Source organism: Salvelinus alpinus, chromosome 16 (assembly GCF_045679555.1).
Source record: "Salvelinus alpinus chromosome 16, SLU_Salpinus.1, whole genome shotgun sequence".
NCBI lineage: Eukaryota > Metazoa > Chordata > Actinopteri > Salmoniformes > Salmonidae > Salvelinus > Salvelinus alpinus.
Window position 1 is genome coordinate 48,800,794 of NC_092101.1, and position 18,666 is coordinate 48,819,459.

General features: G+C 44.1%; 1 protein-coding gene across 2 annotated transcripts in view; it reads right to left on the reverse strand.

Moving 5' to 3' along the window:
- Positions 1-18,666, reverse strand: part of pkn2b (protein kinase N2b) — a 66,981-nt gene that overhangs the window by 27,276 nt on the left and 21,039 nt on the right. The gene's annotated exons all lie outside the window — the stretch shown is intronic.

An 18,666-nucleotide genomic window follows, 5' to 3' on the forward strand; every position in this document is an offset into this window, starting at 1 on the left:
AAAAAAAAATGCATTATGAAAATCCGCGAAATAGCGAATCCGCGATAAGTGAACCGCGAAGTGGCGAGGGATCACTGTATTGTTATTTTTACTGCTGCTCTTTAATTACTTGCTACTTCTCTCTTTTTCTTTTCCGTATGTTTTGAAACTGCATGTTGGTTAGGGGCTCGTAAGTAAGTATTTCACTGTAAGGTCTACCTACACCTGTTGTATTCAGCATTTCACTGTAAGGTCTACCTACACCTGTTGTATTCGGCGCATGTGACTAATAAAATCTGATTTGACGTAGCTGGTTAGCTATTTATTTTCATGAACTGAAGTTCAATTTCAATCGAAATCCCGCTACGACCTCCGAAGTGCCATCAAAACAGGTAAAACGTCAATACAGGACTAAGATCGAATTCTATGCCGGCTCCGACGCTCGATGGATGTGCCAGGGCTTTGCAAACCATCACGGATTACAAGAGGGAAACCCAGCCGCGAGCTGCCCAGTGACGCAAGCCTGCCAGATGAGCTGGCAAGCAACACTGAAACATGCATGAGAGCACCAGCTAATCCGGACGACTGTTATCTTGCTCTCTGTAGCCAATATGAGTAAGACCTTTAAACAGATTAACATTCACAAGGCTGCGGGGCCAGACTGATTACCAGGATGCGTACTCAGAGCATGCACTAACCAGCTGTGAAGTGAAGACGGCAAGTGTCTTCACTGACTCAGTCTGTAATACCTACATGTTTCAAGCAGACCACCATAGTCCATGTGCCCAAGGCAGCAAAGGTAACCTGTCTAAATGACTATTGCCCGTAGGACTCATCTTTAGCCATGAAATGCTTTGAAAGGCTAACAAAATCCCAAACACCCTGGACCCACTCAAGTTTGCATACCACCCCAACAGAGGACACATTTTCTATTGCACTCCACACTGCCCTCTCCCACCTGCACAAGAGGAACAGCTATGTCAGAATGCTGTTCATTGACTACAGCGCAGCGTTCAACACCATAGTGCCCTCCAAGCTCAGGACCTGGGACTGAACACCTCTCTCTGCAACTGGATTCTGGACTTCCTGACAGGCCGCCCCAAGGTGGTGAGGGTATACAATAACACATCCGCCACGCTAATCCACAACACGGGGGGCCCCTCGGGGGTGTGTACTTAGTCCCCTCCTGTACTCCCTGTTCACCCACGAATGCATGGCCGCGCACGACTCCAACACCATCATTAAGTTTGCTGACGATGGTGGTAGGCCTGATCACCGACGACTACGGCAAATATATATCTATCGTGATAATTTATATTTGATCAAATAATGTTTAAAAGGAGCATATCTGCTTCAGACTCAAGAATGTCTGAATAAACCACATGCTTTAATGTTTATTTATTGTCAGAAATAGAACTGTAAACAGTTCTTTAGCTGTAAACACTTAGAAGTCATGAGCAAGAAATAAAAAAATTAAATAGTGCAAGTCAATATGCATTAAAACTGTTAGCCTAATGGCATATCACAGTCTATGTTGGGGTAGTTGTGGTCTTACAAGTTACAAGGAAGAAAGACAAGTCTGTTTACGGGCTTTAAAGCTGCCCTATGGCAGGTCACTATGTTGCCACCTGTGCTAAAATCACGCTGGTCGCAGGAATGCACAGGTAGCACTTTGCCAGGTGGCTGACTTTGGGAAAGTTTTTTGGGGTGGATCTTCCACCAGTCCAGTGGATTGGTTTCACTGCATCAGGAGACTGAAGGTAGAAGCTGAGTTCCTTGTCTACCAGCTGGATTTCAGTAAGACCTGTGATGGTGGAACACGGCTTTTTGAAGAAAAAAAAACTGCCCAGTGACATTCTCTTTTTAGCTGTCAGTTGTGGTGAAGCTGCAACCATGTCTCCCTGTGCTGGGCTTAGGTTGTCATGTCCCTCATCACATCCCTGAGACAGCTCTTGCTTTTATGTGGCCCACCTTCTCCTCTTTGATGTAATGTGTTTTAAACTGAGGGTCAACCAACGAGGCTATGTCCAGGAGGTCATCATATTTCTCATTCAGATAGTCCATGACTATCGTTTTGATGGTTTGGGTGAGCTCCGTTTCACCATCATCAGGTTTCATGACCTCTGTAGATTGGCTGGTGCTTGAGGGGCGTTTATCAATACCGTGGGGCAAACTCAAACTTTTTTTTTTTTTTTTTTTTTTTTTAACCTTTATTTAACCAGGTAGGCAAATTGAGAACACGTTCTCATTTACAATTGCGACCTGGCCAAGATAAAGCAAAGCAGTTCGACACATACAACAACACATAGTTACACATGGAGTAAAACAACATATAGTCAATAATACAGTGAAAAAAATAAAAAATAAGTCTATATACAATGTGAGCAAGTGAGGTGAGATAAGGGAGGTGAAGGCAAACAAATATATGTATAAATAAATAAAAATATAAAAGGCCATGGAGGCGAAGTGAGTACAACACAGCACGTAAAATAAAAACTAAAAAAACAATGGAATGGTTGGTTTGCGGTGGAAGAAAGTGCAAAGTAGAGACAGAAATAAAGGGGTGCAAAGGAGCAAAATAAATTAATAAATAAATACAGTAGGTAAAGAGGTAGTTGTTTGGGCTAAATTGTAGATGGGTTATATACAGGTGCAGTAATCTATGAGCTGCTCTGACAGCTGGTGCTTAAAGCTAGTGAGGGAGATAGGTGTTTCCAGTTTCAGAGATTTTTGTAGTTCGTTCCAGTCATTGGCAGCAGAGAACTGGAAGGAGAGGCGTCCAAAGGAAGAATTGGTTTTGGGGGTGACTAGAGAGATATACCTGCTGGAGCGCGTGCTACAGGTAGGTGCTGCTATGGTGACCAGCGAGCTGAGATAAGGGGGGACTTTACCTAGCAGGGTCTTGTAGATGACCTGGAACCAGTGGGTTTGGCGACGAGTATGAAGCGAGGGCCAGCCAACGAGAGTGTACAGGTCGCAGTGGTGGGTAGTATATGGGGCTTTGGTGACAAAACGGATGGCACTGTGATAGACTGCATCCAATTTATTGAGTAGGGTTTTGGAGGCTATTTTGTAAATGACATCACCGAAGTCGAGGATTGGTAGGATGGTCAGTTTTACAAGGGTATGTTTGGCAGCATGAGTAAAGGATGCTTTGTTGCGGAATAGGAAGCCAATTCTAGATTTGACTTTGGATTGGAGATGTTTGATGTGAGTCTGGAAGGAGAGTTTGCAGTCTAACCAGACACCTAGGTATTTGTAGGTGTCCACATATTCTAAGTCAGAGCCGTCCAAAGTAGTGATGTTGGACAGGCGGGCAGGAGCAGGCAGCGATCGGTTGAAGAGCATGCATTTGGTTTTACTTGTATTTAAGAGCAGTTGGAGGCCACGGAAGGAGAGTTGTATGGCATTGAAGCTCGCCTGGAGGGTTGTTAACACAGTGTCAAAAGAAGGGCCAGAAGTATACAGAATAGTGTCGTCTGCGTAGAGGTGGATCAGAGAATCACCAGCAGCAAGAGCGACATCATTGATGTAAACAGAGAAGAGAGTCGGTCCAAGAATTGAACCCTGTGGCACCCCCATAGAGACTGCCAGAGGCCCGGACAACAGACCCTCCGATTTGACACACTGAACTCGATCAGAGAAGTAGTTGGTGAACCAGGCGAGGCAATCATTAGAGAAACCAAGGCTGTCGAGTCTGCCAATGAGGATGTGGTGATTGACAGAGTCAAAGGCCTTGGCCAGGTCAATGAATACGGCTGCACAGTATTGTTTCCTATCGATGGCGGTTACGATATCGTTTATGACCTTGAGCGTGGCTGAGGTGCACCCATGACCAGCTCTGAAACCAGATTGCATTGCGGAGAAGGTGTGGTGGGATTCGAAATGGTCGGTAATCTGTTTGTTGACTTGGCTTTCGAAGACCTTAGAAAGGCAGGGTAGGATAGATATAGGTCTGTAGCAGTTAGGGTCAAGGGTGTCCCCCCCTTTGAAGAGGGGGATAACCGCAGCTGCTTTCCAATCTTTGGGGATCTCAGACGACACGAAAGAGAGGTTGAAGAGGCTAGTAATAGGGGTGGCAACAATTTCAGCAGATAGTTTTAGAAAGAAAGGGTCCAGATTATCTAGCCCGGCTGATTTGTAAGGGTCCAGATTTTGCAGCTCATTTAGAACATCAGCTGACTGTATTTGGGAGAAAGAGAAATGGGGAAGGCTTGGGCGAGTAGCAGAGGGGAGGGCAGTGCTGTTGTCCGGGGTGGGGGTAGCCAGGTGGAAAGCATGGCCAGCCGTAGAAAAATGCTTATTGAAATTCTCGATTATAGTGGATTTGTCGGTGGTGACAGTGTTTCCTATCTTCAGAGCGGTTGGAAGCTGGGAGGAGGTGTTCTTATTCTCCATGGACTTTACGGTGTCCCAGAACTTTTTTGAATTTGTGTTGCAGGAAGCAAATTTCTGCTTGAAATAGCTAGCCTTGGCTGTTCTAACTGCCTGTGTATATTGGTTTCTGGCTTCCCTGAAAAGTTGCATATCACGGGGGCTGTTCGATGCTAATGCAGAACGCCATAGGATGTTTTTCTGTTGGTTAAGGGCAGTCAGGTCAGGAGAGAACCAAGGGCTATATCTGTTCCTGGTTCTAAATTTCTTGAATGGGGCATGCTTATTCAAGATGGTGAGGAAGGCATTTTTAAAAAATGACCAGGCATCCTCTACTGACGGGATGAGATCAATATCCTTCCAGGATACCCCGGCCAGGTCGATTAGAAAGGCCTGCTCGCTGAAGTGTTTCAGGGAGCGTTTGACAGTGATGAGTGGAGGTCGTTTGACCGCTGACCCATTACGGATGCAGGCAATGAGGCAGTGATCGCTGAGATCTTGGTTGAAAACAGCAGAGGTGTATTTGGAGGGCAAGTTTGTTAGGATGATATCTATGAGGGTACCCGTGTTTACGGAATTGGGGTGGTACCTGGTAGGTTCATTTATAATTTGTGTGAGATTGAGGGCATCAAGCTTAGATTGTAGGGTGGCTGGGGTGTTGAGCATGTTCAAATTTAGGTCGCCTAGCAGCACGAGCTCTGAAGATAGATGGGGGGCAATCAGTTCACATATAGTGTCCAGAGCACAGCTGGGGGCAGAGGGTGGTCTATAGCAGGCGGCAACGGTGAGAGACTTGTTTTTAGAGAGGTGGATTTTTAAAAGTAGAAGTTCAAATTGTTTGGGAACAGACCTGGATAGTATAACAGAACTCTGCAGGCAGTCTTTGCAGTAGATTGCAACACCGCCCCCTTTGGCCGTTCTATCTTGTCTGAAAATCTTGTAATTGGGGATGAAAATGTCTGAATTTTTGGTGGTCTTTCTAAGCCAGGATTCAGACACGGCTAAAACATCCGGGTTGGCAGAGTGTGCTAAAGCAGTGAACAAAACAAACTTAGGGAGGAGGCTTCTAATGTTAACATGCATGAAGCCAAGGCTATTACGGTTACAGAAGTCATCAAAAGAGAGCGCCTGGGGAATAGGAGTGGAGCCAGGTACTGCAGGGCCTGGATTCACCTCTACATCACCAGAGGAACAGAGGAGGAGTAGGATAAGGGTACGGCTAAAAGCTATGAGAATTGGTCGCCTAGAGCTACTAGAGCAGAGAGTAAAAGGAGGTTTCTGGGGGCGATAAAATAGTTTAAAGGAATAATGTACAGACAAAGGTATGGTAGGATGTGAATACAGTGGAGGTAAACCTAGGTATTGAGTGATGATGAGAGAGATATTGTCTCTAGAAACATCATTGAAACCAGGTGATGTCATCGCATATGTGGGTGGTGGAACTGAGAGGTTGGATATGGTATAGAGAGCAGGGCTAGAGTCTCTACAGTGAAATAAGCCAATAAACACTAACCAGAACAGCAATGGACAAGGCATATTTACATTAAGGAGAGGCATGCTAATCGAGTGATCAATAAGGGTCCAGTGAGTAGAGGTTGGTTGGGGTCGTGGCGATCCAGACAGCTGGCCGGGTATATGGCTATCGGTAGCAGCATAGGATGGAGGTCTGTTTGTAGATACCTCGTGCGTTTCCGTCGGTAGGTTAGTGGGGTTCCGTGTAGTGGGGTTCCGTGTGGTAGAGGGGATCAATCCAAATTGGCAAAATAGATATAGTGACCCAAGGAAAAAAATAAAATAAATAAATAATAATAATAATAATAGTTGTCCAATATACTTGTTCAAATAGCAGCCGATAAGACAGCTAACGATTAGCGGGCCTCAGATGAGCGTTCAGGTAACGTCGGGACGGAGGTGCCAGTTGGATAAATCCCTCGGGCAGATAACGTCGGCAGTCAGTCGCGGCAGTCAGTCGTGAAGGCCCGGTGGGGTTCCGTATCTGCAGCAGCAACAAAAGAAACGGGTCCGGGTGGTGATGGAACTCCTCAGCTGGCTAGCTCCAGAATGATTAGAGTTTGCTCCGGGGTCGACGTAAGCCAATAGTCACACGGTTTGCAGCTAGCTAGCTGCGAAATCAAGGTACAAGTGTCCAGAGCCTGCGGCTGGAATCCGGGGAAACTGAGAGAAAAAAAAAAAAAGAGTCCCGGAATGCTCCGGTCCGAGTCGCGTTGCACAAAAGTGCCGGTAGATTATCGAGCTAAAGGAATAGCTGATGACCACTAAACGTGGGCAGCTGAAACACCAACGCTAGCCAGCAAACCGGCTAATTTCGGGGCAGCTACAGATTAGCTTCTGGCTAGCTATCGGAGTAGCTTCTGGTTAAGCTTTCAGGCTATCTTCTGAATTAGCCCCTGGCTAGCTTCCACGATGGATTTTCAGATTGAGGTAAGTAATACTTTCTGCATGTTCCATTTTTACTTCAGATGGTGAAAAAGGTTTGTCGTATTACCAGACTTCGAAGACACCGGTCTACGGCACAATTTGCACCGAACATTGCTCTGCTCTTTGTCAGACTTCAAAAAGCCAAACCACTTCCAAACTGAAACAGTTTAACCCTTTTCATCAATTTATTTGTTGGAAGCTGCTCCTTCTCCATGGCTATCACTACCACTGTGTGCACCTACATCACTCAAGGTTCTAAGTGGTTTTTAGTGGGCGTATACCTCTCCCCGTGCATATTGTCACTTCTCCGCACATTCCTGCTGCGTCACAGAGGTGAAATGGACTGCTGTACCTAATTATTCTAGATCGACATTATCGAAAATGTATCTAAAAGTTTTTATAGCGTTATTGAGGGAAGTAATTACCTCAATTACTGATATTGATTTATCATCCAGCCTTCCCGACGACAATGAGAAAGCCTATCAGCAGGAGGTCAGTGACCTGGCAGTGTGGTGCCAGGACAACAATCTCTCCCTCAACGTCAGCAAGAGCCGATGGCGAACTACAGGAAACGGAGGGCCGAGCACGCGCCCATCCACATCAACGGGGCTGTAGTGTGGGTTGAGACCTTCAAGTTCCTGGGTCCACATCACTAAGGAATTAACATGGTCCACACACACCAACACAGTCGTGAAGAAGGCATAACTCCTCCTCTTCCCCCTCAAGAGGCTGAAAAGATTTAGCCCTCGGATCCTCAAAAGGTTCTACAGCTGCACCAATTGAGAGCAAGGCGATACAGAGGGTAGTGCGTACGGCCCAGTACATCACTGGGGCCGAGCTCCCTGCCATCCAGGACCTCTATACCAGGCTGTGTCAGAAGATGACCCTACAAATTGCCAAAGCCTAAAGCCACCCAAGTCACAGACTGTTCTCTCTGCTACCACACAGGAAGCGGTACCGATGCACCAAGCCCGGAACCAACAGGACCCAAAACATCTTCTACCCCCCCCCGAGTCATAAGTCTGCTAAACAGTTAACCAAATAGCTACCCGGACTATCTGCATTGACCCCCTTTGCATGCTTTTGACTCATCACATACGCTGCTGCTACTGTTTATTGTATCCTGTTGCCTAGTGACGTTATCCCTACCTAGATGTACATATCTACTTCAATTACCTCATAGCCCTGCACTTTCACTTAGTACCCCGTGTACTGTCTATATACACACACTGTACAAGCTTTCTCTGCCCTTAACCCTGTTCTGAACACCACCAAAACAAAGGTCATGTGGTTTGGTAGGAAGAATGCCCCTCTCACCACAGGTGTGATTACTACCTCTGAGGGTTTAGAGCTTGAGGTAGTCACCTCATACAAGCATTTGGAAGTATGGTTACATGGTACACTGTCCTTCTCTCAGCACATATCAAAGCTGCAGGCTAAAGTTAAAATCTAGACTTGGTTGTTTCCTCTATCGTAATCGCTCCTCTTTCACCCCAGCTGCCAAACTAACCCTGATTCAGATGACCATCCTACCCATGCTAAATTACGGAGACGTCATTTATAGATCGGCAGGTAAGGGTGCTCTCGAATGGCTAGATGTTCTTTACCATTCGGCCATCAGATTTACATTTAGATTTAGATTTGCCTCCAATGCTCCTTATAGGACACATCACTGCACTCTATACTCCTCTGTCAACTGGTCATCTCTGTAAACCTGTCACAAGACCCACTGGTTGATGCTTATTTATAAAACCCTCTTAGGCCTCACTCCCCCCTATCTGAGATATCTACTGCAGCCCTCATCCTCCACATACAACCCCCGTTCTGCCAATCACATTCTGTTAAAAGTCCTCAAAGCACACATATCAATGGGTCGCTCCTCTTTTCAGTTCGCTGCAGCTAGCGACTGGAACGAGCTGCAACAAACACTCAACTGGACAGTTAACTCAATCTCTTCATTCAAAGACTCAATCATGGACACTCTTACTGACAGTTGTGGCTGCTTGCGTGATGTATTGTTGTCTCTACCTTCTTGCCCTTTGTGCTGTTGTCTGTGCACAATAATGTTTGTACCCTGTTTTGTACTGCTACCATGTTGTGCTGCTGCCACGTTGTGTTGCTACCATGTTGTCATGTTGTGCTGCTACCATGTTGTCATGTTGTGCTGCTACCATGTTGTTGTCATGTTGTGTTGCTACCATGTTGTCATGTTGTGCTGCTACCATGTTGTTGTCATGTTGTGCTGCTACCATGTTGTCATGTTGTGCTGCTACCATGTTGTTGTCATGTTGTGTTGCTACCATGTTGTCATGTGCTGCTGCCATGTTGTTGTCATGTTGTGTTGCTACCATGTTGTCATGTTGTGCTGCTGCCATGTTGTTGTCATGTGTTGCTACCATGTTGTTGTCATGTTGTGTTGCTACCATGTTGTCATGTTGTGCTGCTGCCATGTTGTTGTCATGTTGTGCTGCTGCCATGTTGTTGTCATGTGTTGCTACCATGTTGTCATGTTGTGCTGCTGCCATGTTGTTGTCATGTGTTGCTACCATGCTGTGTTGTCGTCTTAGGTCTCTATGTAGTGTTGTCCCTCTTGTCGTGATGTGTTTTTGTCATATTTTTAATCCCAGCCCCGGTCCCCGCAGTTGGCCTTTGCCTTTTGGTAGGCCGCCATTGTAAATAAGAATTTGTTCTTAACCGACTTGCCTAGTTAAATAAATAAATAAAATAAAAATCTAGCCAAGTTATCGTTACTCATTGTGTGTTTATTCCTTCTGTTGTTATTTTTATATTTCTCTCTGCATTGTTGGGAAGGGTCCGGAAGTCAGAATTTCAATGTATTTTTTTTTTTTTTTACACGCATGTGACAAATAACACTTGAGTCCTGTTGGTCTGTAATCTGGCAGTACAGTCACTTGGCAGGTCATCATCGGCGGCTCTGTGACCGTTACGTAACGGACTAAAGAGAAAGCAGCTAATCTGTGGCTGGTCAATACTTAGACACGGGGCCTCTCAGTGGTGCTGCTAGTCTACTGTCAGTGTATAGCCTGTGTCCAAAATATGGCACCCTATTTCCTATATAGTGCACTTCTTTTGACCAGGGCTCTATAGGCTCTGGTCAAATGTAGTGCACTATAAAGGAAATAGGGTGCCATTTTGAACACAGCCTATACACTGACCAAAACACACTAGGCCTTACCAGCTGACCTTAACAAAAGTCCTCTGGCTTGCTGGTCAGACAATGACAGGGAATGCAGAGGAAACACGTCACTGCAACAGGACAGACAGAGCGGGCCTCCCCTACAGACCAAGTACACTGTTGTTGGTTACATAGCAGACCAAGTACACCGTTGTTGGTTACATAGCAGACCAAGTACACTGTTGTTGGTTACATAGCAGACCAAGTACACCGTTGTTGGTTACATAGCAGACCAAGTAAACCGTTGTAGGTTACATAGCAGACCAAGTACACCGTTGTAGGTTACATAGCCTGCCGTATTGTTCACATCAATTTAAGGATAAGCGACAAGCATTTCCTCGACTGACCTGAAGTCAAATGTAATTGTGGCCCCACTCAGGTTACTTGGGCATCGCTCTTTGAAACACCTATTCACTGGTTGTAAAACAGGTGACGGCTAATGTTATTTAGTACGAAAGCAAACCCTGACTTTGGACTTAACTGACCACCACATCTTCTTAGATTGTTCAACTCTGAGTCGCTATTTAAGAGCTGGGTTTCAGCGGACATAGCTCTGGACCGGACATCATTTGGCCCAAACATAACGACCATAATTGGTTTAGATTTGGTCTCCAATTATAGACGTCTATGTTTTACAAGTTTGGACATTACAGTAAAGTAGAGTATAGTTCAGTACAGTAGAGTATAGTTCAGTACAGTAAAGTAGAGTATAGTACACACTAGAGCATTAGCGATACATGGGTAAAAATCACTGGGGAAGCCAAGCCCGCTCAGTTGAGCTCAACGAAGATTGGCAAGTTTTTTATTTTATTTGTTTTAATTTTACCCCCTTTTCTCCCCAATTTTCGTGGTATCCAATTGCTAGTAATTACCATCTTGTCTCATCGCTACAACTCCCGTACGGGCTCGGGAGAGACGAAGGTCGAAAGCCATGCGTCCTCCGAAACACAACCTAACTGCTTCTTAACACAGCGCGCCTCCAACCCGGAAGCCAGCCGCACCAATGTGTCGGAGGAAACACCGTGCACCTGGCCCCCTTGGTTAGCGCGCACTGCGCCCGGCCCGCCACAGGAGTGCGATGACACAAGGATATCCCTACCGGCCAAACCCTCCCTAACCCGGACGACGCTAGGCCAATTGTGCGTCGCCCCACGGACCTCCCGGTCGCAGCCTGTTGCGACAGAGCCTGGTCGCGAACCCAGAGTCTCTGGTGGCGCAGCTAACGCTGCGATGCAGTGCCCTAGACCACTGCGCCACCCGGGAGGCTGGGCAAGTTTGTTTTTAATTCATTTTTTTGCCAAGGGACGCCAGATGCTCGCTGGCTTCCCGTACCTTCAATGCTACAGGCGGCAACAATGTCATACCCTTTTTGACCAGACAGCATCAGATAGATGGGCTACACAGAGACAGAGGGGCGCTGTTTCACTCGCTCGGATGCTTTCTCCTGTGAGATACATTCTGCCTCTAGAGAATTGAAGAAAAAAATTACTCAAAACACAACAAAAAAAAGAGACGAAAGATAAAATAATTATGGTTTTTCAATTTTTTTCCCTTGTTGAGGCAGAATGGGAGGCCCTCCATGAATACACCACTGCACACTAGATTGGAGAACATTACGCAGCTGTAATAAAGCAGAACAAATGTTCTTAAACCAACATGACAGGTTTTATTAAAAAGCTAAAACATTATCAGTTGCATCTTCAACTCTGCTATAAATCATAAATTAATATCATCTTTTTTTTTTAAAGACAAAACATTTAGCCAAAGGAACAAGTTATAAAACACATCTTCAAAATATTATATTTATATAATATACATTTGTGGATGACCGGTCTTAAAGACTATTCGTATGAACATTTGAATTTAGAAATAACAAAAACACAGCTGTTTTGAAATACAATCTAGGATTCTAATTTAATATAGCCTAGGCATGAACATTTTAATTAGGCCAAATAAATACATGCTGTCGACGAACACCAGGGCCGGCTGGTCATGGCTAGAAGGGATCAGATTTGACTTTTCGTAGCAGGTTAGGATAATTAAATTAGCCGGATAGGAGAATTAGGTTGAGGTTAGGAAAATTGTTAGCTAAAATGCAAACAATTTCTACTTTTGATGTTAATTTGACAAAAGCGGGATCCCTTCTAGATATGACCGGGCCAGCTCGTCCCACTCCCCATTCCCGCTGCGATTCTTAATCATTAATTCTGTCTTTTAGGGAAAGGGGGATACCTAGTCAGTTGTACAACTGAATGCCTTCAACTGAAATGTGTCTAGGGCATTTAATCAGAGGTGCGGGGGGGGGGGGGGGGGGGGGGGTCAGAGAGGTACGTTGCCTTAATTGACATCCACGTCGTCCGCGCCCGGGGAACAGAGAGGTGCTTTGCCTTAATTGACAACCACGTCGTCTGCCCCCCTGCCTTGCTCAGGGGCAGAATGACAGATTTTTACCTTGTCAGGTCGGGGATACGATCCTTTCAGTTACTGGCTCAACGCTCTAACCACTAGGCTACCTGCAACCACAGACGGAAGATGACACTCTTGGCGGCCACAAAAATGAATAAATTATAAAACTGATGTTGGACAATCAAATTCGATATGCAACTACATTTGTTTAAGGCTGTTTCATTGAGAGAAAGCTAATTCTGCTCCTGTGAAACGAGGCCGGTGCCATCCATTTTATGAACGCACTCGTTTCCATTGCCTTTAAATTGTTTAACTTGGGCCAAATGTTTTGGGTAGCCTTCCACAAGCTTCCCACAATAAGTCGGGTGAATTTTGGCCCATTTCTCCTGACAGAGCTGGTGTAACTGAGTCAGGTTTGTAGGCCTCCTTGCTCAGACACGTTGTTTCAGTTCTGCCCACAACTTTTCTATAGGATCGAGGTCAGGGCTTTGTGATGGCCACTCCAATACCTTGACTCTGTTGTCCTTAAGCCATTTTGCCACAACATTGGAAGTATGCTTGGGGTCATTGTCCATTTGGAAGACTCATTTGCGACCAAGTTTTAACTTCCTGACTGATGTCTTGAGATGTTGCTTCAATATATCCACATCATTTTCCTGCCTCATGAAGCCATCTATTTTGTGAAGTGCACCAGTCCATCCTGCAGCAAAGCACCCCCACAACATGATGCTGCCATCCCCGTGCTTCACGGTTGGGATGGTGTTCTTTGGCTTGCAACCCTCCCCCTTTTTCCTCCTGGTCATTATGGCCAAACAGTTCTATTTTTGTTTCATCAGACCAGAGGACATTTCTCCAAAAGCACGATCTTTGTCCCCATGTGCAGTTGCAAACCGTAGTCTGGCTTTTTTAATGGCGGTTTTGGAGCAGTGGCTTCTTCCTTGCTGAGCAGCCTTTCAGGTTATGTCGATATCGGACTCGTTTTACTGTGGATATAGATACTTTGGTACCCGTTTCCTCCAGCATCTTCACAAGGTCCTTTGCTGTTGTTCTGGGATTGATTTGCACTTTTCGCACCAAAGTACGTTCATCTCTAGGAGACAGAACGCGTCTCCTTCCTGAGCGGTATGACGGCTGCGTGGTCCCATGGTGTTTATACTTGCGTACTATTGTTTGTACAGATGAACGTGGTACCTTCAGGTGTTTGGAATTTGCTTCTAAGGATGAACCAGATGTGGAGGTTTACCATTTTTTCCCTGAGATCTTGCCTGATTTCTTTTGATTTTCCCATGATGTCAAGCAAACAGGCACTGAGTTTGAAGGTAGGCCTTGAAGTGCAGCCACAGGTTCACCTCCAATTGACTCAAATTATGTGAATTAGCCTATCAGAATCATCTAAAGCCATGACATCATTTTCTGGAACTTTCCAAGCTGTTTAAAGGCACAGTCAACTTAGTGTATGTAAACTTCTGACCCACTGGAATTGTGATACAGTGAATTGTAAGTGAAATAATCTGTATGTAAACAATTGTTCGAAAAATTACTTGTGTCATGCACACAGTAGATGTCCTAACCGACTTACCAAAACTATAGTTTGTTAACAAGAAATTTGTGGAATGGTTGAAAAACAAGTTAATGGCTCCAACTTAAGTGTATGTAAACTTCCGACTTCAACTGTACGTGGCTTATTGATAACTATATGTCCTAATATTAGGTAGTTGGCTGCCCAGTGATTAACATTGTAACTCTCTGATGTGAATGGTTGGCAACGATGTTTCGTTTCTAAGTGCTACTGAATAAGCTCAACTGAAATGCGCATGATACACATAATTACTCTATCAATCCATTCCAAATCTTTATACATGACACAGGGGGGGATATGTTGATCTGGCCTAGGACAGCAGCAGAACTGCTAGGCCTGGGCCTGACAAGCACAATCATTTGCCCTCTAATTTACTTGCATTTGCGGAGGAACTGGGTCTGCTCAAAGTGAGCCGCTGCTGTTGGGAGGAAAGACTGTCCAACTCAGTAGCTCGATGTGCATCAGCCTCATTACTTTGTCCTCAAGAAAGAGCGATCTGGAAGCCGTCTTTACTCTGTTTTGGAGAAATAATCCCCTCTCGGCAGGCACACTGGAAACGGGGATAATCAACACAATCTTCACCAAAACAGTAACACACCCCAACACTAATTTCCAAGCAGCTTGAGGATTTAATATGAAGTACATTAGCCTTTGATGTTGGAGCACATCGACTGGTATTTCCGTCAATGAATAAAAAGTCTTATTTTGTAATGGACTTTTTGTTGTTGACAATTTGGGTCAGCAACGATTTTATTTAGCAGCTTTTTCTCTCTTTTTTTTTTCTGCCCCGAAAGCCGGCATTTACCGGGAAACCCTGATTCATACCCATAATTATGTACGTGTGTGTGTAGTACAGAGCAGGGACCCATGATTACATTCTGTTACCGTGTGTAAATCCACTTCACTCACGGTGTCGTGTCATGGTCGACACGCCATTCTCTCTGCAGACGTCTTTCAATCTTGAGCAGATATTTTGGGAAAACGTAGTCACAAACTGAAGGAGATTTGACAGAAATTCTGTTATATAAACGTTGAATCTGCAACAGTTCTAGTAAAATGTGTTTTTGTAAAATGTTCTATGTAAATTGTTAAACGGTGTCCTTGTACATAGAGTTTAATGGTTTGTTAAACTTTGAAATCAATGGGTTTTGGTTTGGGAAACATTTTAAGTGAAAAATCGGAGTCTCAGCGCAAGTGCATTACTGTGGAATTGCTCTACTACAAATCAGTTCAGCCAGAGGCTATACTGGATTTAAGAAAAGGCAAGGATCTCTCTTCACTATGTACAAATATACAGTATCAACTTCAACAGAGTTGTAGACATGTTTAAATGACCTAACGATGTGGCTATACTGCATAGACAAAGCAGGCCATTGTGTTGTCTGACCTTGTTTAGCTAGCTCATCCTGCGCTATAAACCACAACTCAGACAGAATGCTGACTCCCATAATTAGTATAGAGAAGAACTTGACATTCACTATGATGAATGTAATGAAGGAGAAAACTACACACTGCTGCAGAGCAGAACAGGTATTCCTTACCATGTCCATGATATCCAGCACAGAGGCATGAACCGATCCAAGCATTTTTCGAATGTACTGTACAGGCTTCCCCCCCCTCTGTTTCCTTGGTTTGAAACAAGTTCACAAGAAACTGGAGACGTAGTATAATCCACTGCTATGAAGCACCACGGCCATATTGGTTGGTACTTCGAGTCCGCAGTCACTCAGCTTGGTTTAGTTATGGTGTTTGTTCTCACAGTCTGCTCCTTGCGGCATCAGAATAGCTGATAAGCAGTTTGGAGAGGACTGAGGAGGTCAAATCCCGCTAAGCTGTTACAGTGGATAAAACCCCAGCTGATGCAAGCAGACAAGTTAAATATCGTTTACAGCCCTGCTACCTCGCAGGGTGTTAAAGTAACGTGGTTCCCAAAGCCACAGACGTGTTATTCATCAGTCTTCTAATCTACATTTCAACCCAATACCGCAATGAAAAATAATCCTCAATCCATCCTCTAGCCAGACAAGGATATTTAATGTAACCTCGGGCTGTGACGGTAACTGAATAACCGTGTAGCTGACGGTTATGCATGAAGACCGTCATGAACATAAAATAACCATCAAACCCGTTTAAAAATAGGCCTACATTCATCATCATTTTTATTTATTAGCTTTATTTTCACGTAGACACATTTGACCTAATAGTGGGAGTGTTTACTAATGACTATAAGTCGTTGTTTTGTTAACTTAGTCAATCTACATCTCTTCCCAACTGCCGCCTGACGCTCCAGTAGCTAATCTGATAGATGTGCGGGTGTAGAAGCTCTTGCCTATAGGCTGTGTTTGATGTGTGAACTTTCTTTTATACAATGTTTTCATTGCTGTCTAGTAAATAAATACATTGGTCTTGTTTTAAATAAAGATGGATGTGTCTGACTATTCAATAATTATTCAACAAGGTTGTTCTGGCGCTGAGGCCGACAATGAGCTAATCTGTCAAAATGGACAATCCCTCAAGGCATATAGGTTATAATTTGATACAGTTTATTGTTCTTAATTTATATAGACTACTCAACACTGATAAATACGCTATGGACATGTTGTATGTATTTGTTTACATTTTAATGGAGTGTCAATTGCATCTTCATGTTCCCACAAATACTTTATATGGTTTTGAAGCTAAGATTTAAAAGTTGTATTTTTTCTACAGAAACAGATAGTGCTTTTCTCTAAGCAGTTGGAGGCAGATTATTCAGTCAACCTTTTGATCTGTTCTTGATTATGGTGATATTATTTATAAACCTTTGGAAATGTGTTAAGTTTGTGTAACCGATGTGAAATGGCTAGCTAGTTAGCGGTGGTGCGCGCTAGCAGCCTTTCAGTCGGTTACGTCACTCGCTCTGAAACCTAGAAGTAGTGGTTCCCCTTGCTCTGCAAGGGCCGCGGCCTTTGTGGAGCGATGGGTAACGATGCTTCGTGGGCGACCGTTGTTGATGTGTGCAGAGGGTCCCTGGTTCGCGCCTGTGTCGGGGCGAGGGGACGGTTTAAAGTTATACTGTTACATTTGTTGAAAATAAACACAGTTGACGGTGAGAGGACGTTTTTTGTTGTTGCTAAGTTTATATAGGCTACTCGTTCAAGAGCTAGAGAGAGGGAGAAGAGATGGGCCAGTGGAGTTGCTAGCGGAGATGTGTGAATTGCGCAAGAAGGGAACAGTGAAGACAGAGAGATTGATTTAGCATTATCCTATAACGTAGACAATTGTTTATATATCCTACAGAAAGGATTTGAAGCTAAGGCACGGTTTTGGGGAAAGGACAAATGTGATTTGTTTATGTATCCGAGTGAGATGCGCTACAGACGACTTTGATTGATGGGTCCTTTTAGGTGGGTAGGTGTGCGTGTATAAGTTCACAAATTCTCTATGGCCGTTCAGAAAGTTTCCTAAAACAGGGCTAGCTTGTCTGGGTCTCTTTAGTCAGATTGCAACAAGACACTGTTTTCTTTTCTGTGTCAGCAAAGGTGCGAGGAATGCCGACAGGTGAAAGTTCAACCTTTCCTCTCTAAACAACTGAATGAAACGTAGCCAAGCTCCTTTCATGGTTCATCCTAGCTATAGGATGCATAGCCTAAATCCTAGCGTCCTCTCTTGCCAATCTGCAGCAGAGTTGGTAACGTTATGCAATTTGTTCCGGAAAAAAAAATAATGGTTTAGTGCGTCAATCTATTTTTTGTAATTCCCCTTGAATCTGACATTTCATACATTTGTATACTAGACTAATATTTAGGAGGTAATAATACCAAAATGTTACTGATAATAACGAATTGTAACCGTCACAGACCTAATGTAACCTGTTGTACTGTAGCTGTCAACACAACAGTCACTAGGTCACCAAGGAAACAGCCTGGTAGTCCAAACACCAAAACAAACAGAAGACGGAGTCCTGTGAACTCCGCCATTTAGCCTCAGAGCCTAAAACACTAGATCCACCAACGGACCAATGACGTTTGATTTTGTAAATAGATAAGCCAACAAATATATATATTTTTTTAAAGCCTCACCTGCTTCTTCCCTAACTTTTCCGTAATGTTTGTATTTTACATTTCATTACAAATCAAACATATTGAGCAATGAGTTTATTTATTTTTTTACCGTTTATTTACTATTTTTTTTTGCCAGGCTCTAACGTGCCTCTCTCCTCTGAATGAATGGCATAGGCTAAATGGATGAATGGGCAATAGAAACTGATAATTGTGCACTTTACTTCACAATCGAATTTAGATTAGGCTTAAGTGAATGATAAGGAGGGTGAAGACGTTGATTTAAATTTAGAACAATAGTGCAATGAAGAATTGTGGCCATTGTGACTATGAAATCGGGAGTCATTGTGACTGTGAAATCGAGAGTTTAGAGAAGAGAAAACGAGATGATTGATTCATATGTAAAAAGGCACAATACAGGGTCCCGTACAATCAATAAATTACAATGATTTTCATATACTATATATATACACAAAAGTATGTGGACACCCACGCCTTCAAATTAGAGGATTCGGCTATGTCAGCCACACCCGTTGCTGACAGGTGTATAAAATCGAGAAGACAGCTAGGCAATCTCCATGGACAAACATTGGCAGTATAATGTCCTTACTGAAGAGCTCAGTGACTCTCAACGTGACACCGTCAAAGGTTGC